Below are 11,145 nucleotides of genomic sequence, written 5' to 3' on the forward strand. Positions count from 1 at the left end.
TAGATCTGGGTCTGTGATCTAAAGGTTTGCTGGGACTTCCCTGGTGGTCCAGTAGTTAAGAATCCACCTGCCAATGCAGGGGAGGCAGGTTCAGTCCCTGGTTGGGAAGATCCCATATGCCATGGAGCAGCTAAACCCAAGCACCCTAGAGTCTACATACAGCAATGAAAGATCCCAAGTGCTGCAAATCAGCCAAACAAACAGATTAATTAAAAAATATATTTTTAAAAAAGACCTATCATAGATCATAGGTCTAGCACACTCCTACTTTAGGAGTTTCCTTGCTTCCTCCACGATACAGTCTTGCCATCCTTCCAGCAGCATGCCAGGCTTTTCCCAGTTTGAACCCTACACAGAGCAGTTCTTACCAGAACTCTTGGAGCCATTCCTCACTCTTCTTATATTCATTCATTCATTCGTGTCTTCATCAGATGATTTTCAGGGTCTACTCTGGGTAGTGGTTCCCAGGGATCTGCTGGGAGCCCCACCCCCTGGCCGATACATCCTTCTTGCTCACCCCAAACGTGCTGGCTGCCTTTTAGGGCTTCAGCACCTTCTCATAATGCCCCTTTCTCAGCCTGTGAAGCTCCCCCACGAGATGACCCTTCCTTTCATTTAGCACTCCTTCCTCTGAGCTCCAGGACCTTTTTAACATTTTCATTCATCTTCCCCATGTATTGTGTTAATCCCCCTTTCAAAAATCAACAATATTGGTTACTGTTTCAGTAAACTTTTTAAAAAATATATTTTAAAATTAATCTGTTTGGCTGATTTGCAGCACTTGGGATCTTTCATTGCTGTATATGGACTCTACGGTGCTTGGGTTTAGTTGCTCCATGGCATGTGGGATCTTCCCAACCAGGGATTGAACCTACATCCCCTGCACTGGCAGGTGGATTCTTAACCACTGGACCACCAGGGAAGTCCCAGCAAACCTTTCAGTTCAGTTCAGTCGCTCAGTCGTGTCCGACTCTTTGCAACCCCATGAATCACAGCACCCCAGGCCTCCCTGTCCATCACCAGCTCTTGGAGTTCACTCAGACTCACGTCCATCGAGTCAGTGATGCGATCCAGCCATCTCATCCTCTGTCGTCCCCTTCTCCTCCTGCCCCCAATCCCTCCCAGCATCAGGGTCTTTTCCAATGAGTCAACTCTTCGCATGAGGTGGCCAAAGTACTGGAGTTTCAGCTTTAGCATCAGTCCTTCCAAAGAAATCCCAGGGATGATCTCCTTCAGAATGGACTGGTTGGATCTCCTTGCAGTCCAAGGGACCCTCAAGAGTCTTCTCCAACACCACACTTCAAAAGCATCAATTCTTCGGCGCTCAGCCTTCTTCACAGTCCAACTCTCACATCCATACATGACCACAGGAAAAACCATAGCCTTGACTAGACAGACTTTAGTTAGCAAAGTAATGTCTCTGCTTTTGAATATACTATCTAGGCTGGTCACAACTTTTCTTCCAAGGAGTAAGCGTCTTTTAATTTCATGGCTGCAGTCACCATCTGCAGTGATTTTGGAGCCCCCAAAAATGAAGTCTGACACTATTTCCACTGTTTCCCCATCTATTTCCCATGAAGTGAGGGACTGGATGCCATGATCTTCGTTTTCTGAATGTTGACCTTTAAGCCAACTTTTTCACTCTCCACTTTCACTTTCATCAAGAGGCTTTTTAGTTCCTCTTCACTTTCTGCCATAAGGGTAGTGTCATCTGCATATCTGAGGTTATTGATATGTCTCCCGGCAATCTTGACTCCAGCTTGTGCTTCTTCCAGTCCAGCATTTCTCATGATGTACTCCGCATAGAAGTCAAATAAGCAGGGTGACAATATACAGCCTTGACGTACTCCTTTTCCTATTTGGAACCAGTCTGTTGTTCCATGTCCAGTTCTAACTGTTGCTTCCTGACCTGCATACAGGTTTCTCAAGAGGCAGGTTAGTGGTCTGGTATTCCCATCTCTTGAAGAATTTTCCACAGTTCATTGTGATCCACACAGTCAAAGGCTTTGGCATAGTCAATAAAGCAGAAATAGATGTTTTTCTGGAACTCTCTTGTTTTTTCCATGATCCAGCGGATGTTGGCAATTTGATCTCTGGTTCTTCTGCCTTTTCTAAAACCAGCTTGAACATCAGGAAGTTCATGGTTCACGTACTGCTGAAGCCTGTCTTGGAGAATTTTGAGCATTACTTTACTAGCATGTGAGATGAGTGCAATTGTGCAGTAGTTTGAGCATTCTTTGGCTTTGCCTTTCTTTGGAATTGGAATGAAAACTGACCTTTTCCAGTCCTGTGGCCACTGCTGAGTTTTCCAAATTTGCTGGCATATTGAGTGCAGCACTTTCACAGCATCATCTTTCAGGATTTGAAACAGCTCCACTGGAATTCCATCACCTCCACTAGCTTTGTTCGTAGTGATGCTTTCTAAGGCCCACTTGACTTCACATTCCAGGATGTCTGGCTCTAGATTAGAGATCACACCATCATGATTATCTGGGTCATGAAGATCTTTTTTGTACAGTTCTTCTGTGTATTCTTGCCACCTCTTCTTAATATCTTCTGCTTCTGTTAGGTCGGTACCATTTCTGTCCTTTATCGAGCCCATCTTTGCATGAAATGTTCCCTTGGTATCTCTAATTTTCTTGAAGAGATCTCTAGTCTTTCCCATTCTGTTCTTTTCCTCTATTGCCTTGCATAGGCATAAAAGTCAGTGCACTCTTCCCAAGTGTTTGCCTCATCCTCTCTTACCTTGTGACCAAGGCTTTAGGTGTGAATGTCTATGCCCAGTCTTCAGTGCCAGAGAAGTCCGTTCTCGCCATCTGGAACTGAGACCAGCATGACATGACGTTGCTAGAGGAGGCTGACCACTGCAGGGGTGGCATGCAAAGGACCCGTTGTGGGTCCCCCATTGCCCCGCCCTCCCACCTGTTGTCCAGAGTCACCTTCGCAGCCTCTCACCGCATCAGGCTGCACCCAGCAGTTTCTACAATGTCTCCTCCCACAGCCCCTTAGGAGAGAGGCAGTGTGAGGTCCACGGCACTTTTCACCTTTCTTAAACTGCAGTCCCTCCATGTTTAAGTAGCTATAACAGTGTGGATCCTGATCACCTTAAGGGTTGCGAGGAGATGCTAATGAGTGTGTGTGTGTGTTAGTCAGTCATGTCTGACTCTTTGCGACCCCATGGACTGTAGCCTGCCAGGTTCCTCTGTCCATCGAATTCTCCAGGCAAGAATACTGGAGTAGGTTGCCATTTCCTTCTCCAGGGAACATTCCTGACCCAGGGATTGAACCCAGGTCTCCTGCATTGGCAGGCAGATTCTTTACCATCTGAGGGTACCACAGCTCAGGGATTTGGAAATCACCCCATTGAAATATGAGGACCACTTACTCACTCCTAACTCAGTCCCTAAGCTGTCTTCCCTTCTTCCCCATTCTTGCTACTATGGGGGAGCAAAAGTTGCCACCCAAAAATATGTCTCTTTGACTGATTATTTTAAGAAATTGCAGACATAGGAGAAGCTCTGAAAACTGAGTAGAAGTTACCCTTTGATAAGAGACATCCGTGTGTATAAGGGAAATCTCCCTTTATAAGGGTATCTCCCTCTGTGTTCTGGGAAGAGGACGATGACCTTACCTCTAGAAATTCTTATCAGTGCAGAAGAGGAGAATTCAATCTGCTGAAAAATCTAACCTTTGTTCACTGTGCTTTTCCTGGTGACCTCCCAAACTGATTCTTCACCACCAACAACTCTTTTTTTTTTTTTTTTTGGTCTTAGCTGCCACCCAGGGCAAGAAGGATCTTAGTTCCCAGACCAGGAATCGAACATTCCCCTTGCAATGGAAGCACAGAGTCTTAACCACTGGATCACCTGGGAATTATCTTTTTAAAATTCTTTTTCCCCCAACTCCTTTTGTCTTCAGCTGAAGATGATGTTTAAGGTGAGGATTTCTGCCATTTTGGGGAGTTACTTATTTTTCTGGGGGATCTTCCACGTATACAAGAGGTGTTGCTGTTTTTTAGTTACTAAGTCATGTCTGACTCTTTGTGACCCCGGGGACTATAGCCTGCCAAGTTCCCCTGTCCATGGGGTTTTCCAGACAAAAATACTAGTGTAAGTCACCATTTCCTTCTCCAGGGGATCTTCCCAACCCAGGAACTGAATCCACATCTCCTGCACTGACAGGCTGATTCTTTACCAGTGAGCGGCCAGGGAAGCCCCACACAGCAGGTATACAAGTTCTTCAGCTTTTTTTTGTTTGCTTTTCTCCTGTTAATCTGTCTTGTGTGCTTGCATGCTAAGTCGCTTCAGTCGTGTGCGACTCTTTGCAACCCTATGAACTGTAGCCCGCCTGGCTCCTCCGTCCATGGATTCTCCAGGCAAGAATACTGGAATGGGTTGCCATACCCTCCTCTAGGGGATCTTCCCAACCCAGGAATCAAATCCACTTATTTTATGTCTCTTGCATTGGCAGCTGAGTTCTTTACCACTAGCACCACCTGGGAAGCCGTTAATCTGTCTCGTGTGTGTGTTCGTCACTCAGTCATGTCCAACTGTTTGTGACCCAATGAACTGTAGCCTGCCATGTTCCTCTGTCCATCGAATTCTCCAGGCAAGAATACTGGAGTAGGTTGCCATTTCCTTCTCCAGGCGATCTTCCTGACCCAGTGATTGAACCCAGGTCTCCTGTATTGGCAGGCAGATTCTTTACTATCTGACCCACCAGGGTAATCTGTCCTACATCAGTTAAATTATTAGACTAGTCCAAGACCCTAGAAGGGTAAAAGAAAAAAATGCCTCCCCGGTAGTTTAATCTGTGTAATCGACTGCTGCAGCTGAGAGAACCTGGGGCCTCAGGCAAAAGCTGGCAGAAATTAAGAATTCTTATCACATCAGTCTCCTGGATCTCTGCCTGCAGGATCTGATGGAAATAAGAGAGGTGAGTCCTTTTCTTTGTGTAAATTTAGATTAGCAGGAGAAAATATCTGTGGAATTAGTTCCTTGGCACTCCAGGATTTTGCTAAGAATGTTATGAATTTTCTGTTGACCCCTTTCTTTCCAGGGAGGATTACTCTTTTGTCTCTGTCATCCACATCCTGTGCACTGGACTTTACGCCCAGTGAGAATGTCCTGTCCAGTCTCTTGCCAGCAGGGAGGTGCACGTACCAGTGTGCATCTAATGGACACCATATAAGCTATGGATCCAATCAGCCAGTTAGTCAGATGCTCAGGTAATGACCAGGGCTTGCAACTGGGCTCTCCGCAATCTCTGTTCATCCTTGCCAGCTCTTACGTACTTTGTCATCAGGTGTCCTTGTCCATAAGAGGCCTTTGTCTTGTCAACTTCTGTTACTTTGTTAGTGCTAAAAAGAAAAAAAAAAAAATCCATGCCGGGAGCACCTGCCAGGTGTCAAAGATGATCAGTTCCATAACCGAAGGCACCGGGCTCGCTATTGGGAAACTGGAGATACATTTTCACAGCATCAGTCTTACCGCCTGTATCAACAAAGGGTTTTACTTCTCAGGCTGCCTTTGAGAGTGAACTTTCTGGATCATGTAATGGCTGGATGTTTTTCACTCTCTTGGGGACGCCTCTTGCAGGAAAGAAAGGAAGGCTCAAGAAGATGGTCAGGTCCCAGGTCTCAGGCAAGTCCCTGGGATGGCTGCCAAGTGTGGGTTCTTGGCTTTGCACAAGAAAGAATTCAAGAGCAAGTCATGGTAAAGCGAAAGAAGGTTCGTTGAGGGAGATACACTCTGTAGGCAGAGTGAGGCCCATCTCAGAAGGCGAGAGAGGCATCAGGGCACAGCGTTGTCACTCTTTATAAGGATGGGTAATTTCCTAAGCTAAAGAGTGGGAGGATTATTCCAACTCTTTGGGGGAAGTGTTGGGGATTTCCGAGAATTGGGCCACAGCCCTTTTTTTTTAGTTTGTATATTTAATCATTTCTTTCTTTCTTTCTTTTTTTTTTTTTTTAAACTTTTCCTTTTGTATCGAGGTAAAGCTGATTAGGGCTTCCCAGGTGGCGCTAGTGGTAAAGAACCCACCTGCCAGGGAAGGAGACATACGAGGTGTGGGTTCTATCCCTAGGATGATCCCCTGGAGGAGGGCATGGTAACCCACTCCCATATTCTTGTCTGGAAAATCCCCATGGACAGAGGAGCATGGCAGGCTACAGTCCATGGGGTCACAAAGTCCGACATGACTGAAGTGACTTAACACAGCTGGCTAGACAGAAAATGTGGGTTACATTTCATTTGCGGCTAGGTTCCGACACAGTTGCTGCCAGCCCTCAGAGAAATTACAGCCTAGAACTACCATGACCAAAGTGGGGAATATTCTGATTAGATAAGACCATTTAGGAAGTACACTTACAACCAAGGGCTTTGGAATCAGTTAGAGGGATACCTATTTTAATTGGTATGTGGAAGCCTCCCAAAGGTTCCAAAATGGCCTCTTGAAAGATTTGTTGTAAAAGGCTAATGAAAAATAAAGATACAAGAAGTATCCCAACAAAAGGTTAGGACTTCCCCGGTGGCACAGTGGATTGGAGTCCGCCTGCCAATACAGGGGACGTGGGTTTGATCCCAGGTCCAGGACGATTCCATGTGCTGCAGAGAGACGGAGCCTGTGTCCTGCAGCTGCTAGAGCCCGTGCTCTGCAACGAGAGAAGCCGCTGCAGTGAGAAGCTTGCACTCTGCAATGAAGAGTAGCTCCTGCTCGCCACAGCTGGAGAAAACCCATGTGCAGCAATGAAGACCCAGAACAACCAAAACTAAAATAACTAAAAAAAAAAAAAAAAAAGTAAGAAATTTAAACTAAAAGATAATTTACAGAAGAAAAAAAAAACAAGCATGAGATTAACAATTCCTACTGCTCCTCTCTGTCCTCCTTTGAGTGCTTACCCTAGTAATCCTTTGCCTGAATTCCCTTTCCACTCTGAAGAGACTATTAGACAATTATTTTTGAAAATAAAACCACTTGAGGTTGCAGACAGTCTTAGATACCTTTCACTTCTCGGTCAAAGGCCAAGCTAAGGGCCATAGTTAAAGAATGCCTTAAATGCAGGAAGGATTCTCAAAAGATTTTGTGGATTACCTCCTGAGATTAACGGTTTGATAACAAACAGAAAGAAAATAAGGTGAGAGGCCACCAGTCTGCCTGAACTCATTACAGCTGATATTAAGATCCAGTAGGAGTTTTTCCTAAGCTAAATGGAGCCAGAGGAAAAGGAAAACACTCCAATGTATGCAGAATCAAGGAGATTCAAGAAAAGGAATTCTGACAAATACACATTTCTGATAACCTTAAGACCATAAAACTGAACTGGGTAAGAAGTAACAGAACCCTAAGGAAAAACTGGATTCATAAAATTGCTAACAAAAGATCAAGAATTAATAATATGGAATTGAATAAACTGATAAGAATGACTATAATTTTTGTGACTTTGTTTTATTGCTTTAAGGTTCTTTAAGGTTTTGTCTTTTCACACTTAGTCATCCCAGGTAGTGCAGAGGTAAAGAATCTGCCTGTCTGGGGTTGCAAAGATTTGGGCACGACTGAGCATGCGTGCACACAAATTCACTCTCTCCACACTTAAGGAAACTTCTTTCTCTTAAGCTTACAGTCATTTAGTAAAATATATCTTGTGAACAAAGATGAAACATTTATGTCTTCTCTCTACCAGATCCCTCCAGAATTCAGAAACTCTTAGTTTCTAGGAATCTGTTCTCCTTATAATAGGACACAACGAGAAACATTGGTTATATTACCAAACCTTTGACTGGAATGCCATATTTGAGAGATGTGCAGAGACTCAGATTTGACCAGACAGCTTTAAAGAACTCAGGTTGACTTTATGGAGCCAATAAAGCCTCTTCACAGAGCTGGCCTGGCACCTTACTTACAAGATTACCAGCAAGTTTACCAGATGAATAAGGCCTTCATCTGCCACTTCCTGGCAGGGGCAGGAATCTCACGGTATTTGAGGGAACCTCAAAAAATAGAGGACTCATTCAAAGCTATAGGGATTTCAGGAAAGTCTGATGGTGTTGACCTAAAACAAAACAGTCAATTATTTTACCAGGAAAATGGGTGTATATGGGAACAGCAAAGAACTGCAATTTGGTACATACAACCTATGGCAAATCACAAGCAAATCTGAAGAACAAAGGGGAGAACCGAAAGGGACAGAGTAGGATGATCAAATAGTTAGCTCAGAAATCCCATTAGGCAATTATAGAGGGAACTTTAGGGGGCTTTGGGAGACCTCAGTAAGTTAATGATCACTCAAGAAAGCAGGTTTGCTTAACCATAAAACCATGAAACAGAGGCATGAGACATGCCTCAAAACAATAAAACAATAATGGCATGAGACCCACACTCTGCCCAGTGAGCTCAGTGAGTTAATGACCTCTAGGACATGCTCTCTGCACACCTAAAAAACAATAATTTCTAGAAAGGTGACACTTCAAAGTGAAAGCTCCTCATTGTACTGAGACCTGAAATTACTTTTCCATAGTGCCACGACAGTCCCAGCTTGACCATGTAGGGATACGAAAACTCCACTGTCCAACCTGGAGGAGGAGCTGAATGGAATCATGACGTCTACTCAAGAATGAGGAATAAAGTGGTCTCCCCCCGCCCCCACACACACTTTTCCTTTGATTATAAAACTGTAGCCCACTAAGTTCTCGGGGCACAGCATCCTCTCTCCTACCTACTTGTGAGCACCACAAGTGTCCTAATCTGATAAATCACTTGTTAGCTATCACTTTGCCTCTTGCTGAATGCCACCACCTAGCAGTTTCAAAATCATTCTTTGATAGAAAAGAAAGGGAAGCTGGGAGGGGCTGATATAAACAAAGAGTCCATTGGAAGAAACAGGAAGTTTGAAATGTGGTGGCTATTCATTGGCCGAGTTGTGACAGTCTCTCGTTGGCTGGGCTGTTGCAGGGCAAGGAGAAGTTCTTCCTTCCTCCTGCTGGGCTCTAAGTAGTAACTTTCTTCCACTGGAGATGCAAAGTGCAAGTCGCTCAGTCGTGTCTGACTCGGCGACCCCATGGACTATACTTTATATCAGGTTTGCAGTTGACATTGAATGGTAGAGCATGAGAGCTCCCTCTTCTGACCTCCCAACTCCATCTTAAATGAGGTTTCTGTTAATTAATTTTCACAATGGCTGGTCCTTGGCTTGGCTTCTTGACCTCAAGAAGCTGTGAAAATTTCACTCTGAAGATTCCTTATGTAAAGTTCCCTCAAACCAGATTTTAGACAGCCTACATGATCAATCACTATTCTTGCTGCACTTATGTAGATAATCTGGCCAAGTCTGATGAGGCTGTATTTCCTTTGCAAACAAACTGGTCTTAATTTGTCTATCTTTGGTAGAAATTAAGATGATTTTAAGATGGCTTAAAACCCAACATTGCAAAAACTAAGATCATGGCATCCAGTCCCATCACTTCATGGAAGATAAATGGGGAAAAAGCAATAACAGTGACAGCTTTTATTTTGGGGGGCTGCAAAATCACTGTGGATGGTGACTGCAGCCATGAAATTAAAAGACAATTGCTCCTTGGAAAAAAAAAAGCAATGTCAAACCTACACATCATCTTAAAAAGGAGAGACATTACTTTGCCGACAAAGGTCCGTATAACTATGGTTTTTCCAGTAGTCTTGTATGGATGTGAGAGTAGGACCATAAAGAAGGCTGAGTGCCAAAGAATTGATGCTTTTGAACTGTGGTGCTAGAGAAGACTCTTGAGAGTCCCTTGGACAGCAGAGATCAAACCAGTCAATTCTAAAGGAAATCAACCTTGAATATTCATTCAAGGAAAGACTGATGCTGAAGCTCCAATACTTTGGCCACGTGATGCAAGGGGCTGACTCATTGGAAAAGACCCTGATGCTGGGAAAGATTGAGAACAGAAGGGGGCAACAGAGGATGAGATGATTGGATGGCATCACTGACTCAATGGATATGGGTTTGAACAAAATCCAGGAGATGGTGAAGGACAAGGAAGCCTGGTGTGCTACAGTCTAAGGGGTTGCAAAGAGTCAGACACAGCTTAGTGACTGAACAGGGTGATTTTAAAGAGAAAAATTTCAATAGCACACCTTTGTAGATATCAGGCTGTAGTGCTGTTCATTGTCTTTGAGATTTTGTTATTTACTTGTGAACTGAACTGGATCCTGAATTCTACTAGTTTCCTTCAATATCTGGTTATGATGCTCCAAACTAAACTTTCCAATTTTCTCCCACCCTTCTGACTTGGAATCACTGAGAACAAAAGCTGCTCTTTTCCTTGAAACCCTACAGACTGAATGACTTGATATAAACTTCAGAGAAATTGCCCCAATAGCTCATGTTTAGACAATCTTCTTTGTGTTTGTTGTTGTCTAGGCCATTGAGAAAAATTCGATGGGCCACCAGTATGCTTGATGATTATCATCCGACATTCAAACTGCGAATCAGGAGAATCTGATTGCCACCACTTGCCCTCCATCTGAAGATGCTTTCAGCCTGACATCTACAACTGATGTCAGCTCTCACTGGCGGTTCTCAGGACTCAGACATTGGGTTATAACTTGCTCCAATCATTCACTTTGTTTCCTTAGAAATTCCTCTTATTAAGACTCACAAACTTGGAGAACGAATGTATGGTTGCTTGTACACGATGCTGGATTTAAACTGGATAACCAGCAAGAACCTCCTGTATAGCACATGGATTCTACTCAGTGTTATGTGGCAGCCTAGATGGGAGAGGATTTTGGGGAGAATGGGTACATATATGTGTATGGCTGAGTCCCTCGCTTGAAACTATCACAACATTGTTAATCGTCTATACCCCAATACAAAATTAAAAGTTAAAAAAGAAAAAGAAATTCCTCTTATTAAATACCTGATTTCTTGCACAATATAGGGCTAACTTTGGGGACCCAGTTGCATCACTTACCTCCTGAAATGAGATATATAACTCTAACTGAACTGACCTATTCTCACCATTGGGAAACTGGTTCAACATGGTACGGACCAATAGTTTCTGGGCTGTGAGACATCTTGGAAAATTTTCAAAGGAATTTTCTGCTATACGGGAACAAAATTTGCCACCACAGAATTTAACTCTTTAGCATAGGGCTATTTCAGGC

This window comes from Oryx dammah, unplaced genomic scaffold (assembly GCF_014754425.2).
Source record: "Oryx dammah isolate SB20612 unplaced genomic scaffold, SCBI_Odam_1.1 HiC_scaffold_15, whole genome shotgun sequence".
NCBI lineage: Eukaryota > Metazoa > Chordata > Mammalia > Artiodactyla > Bovidae > Oryx > Oryx dammah.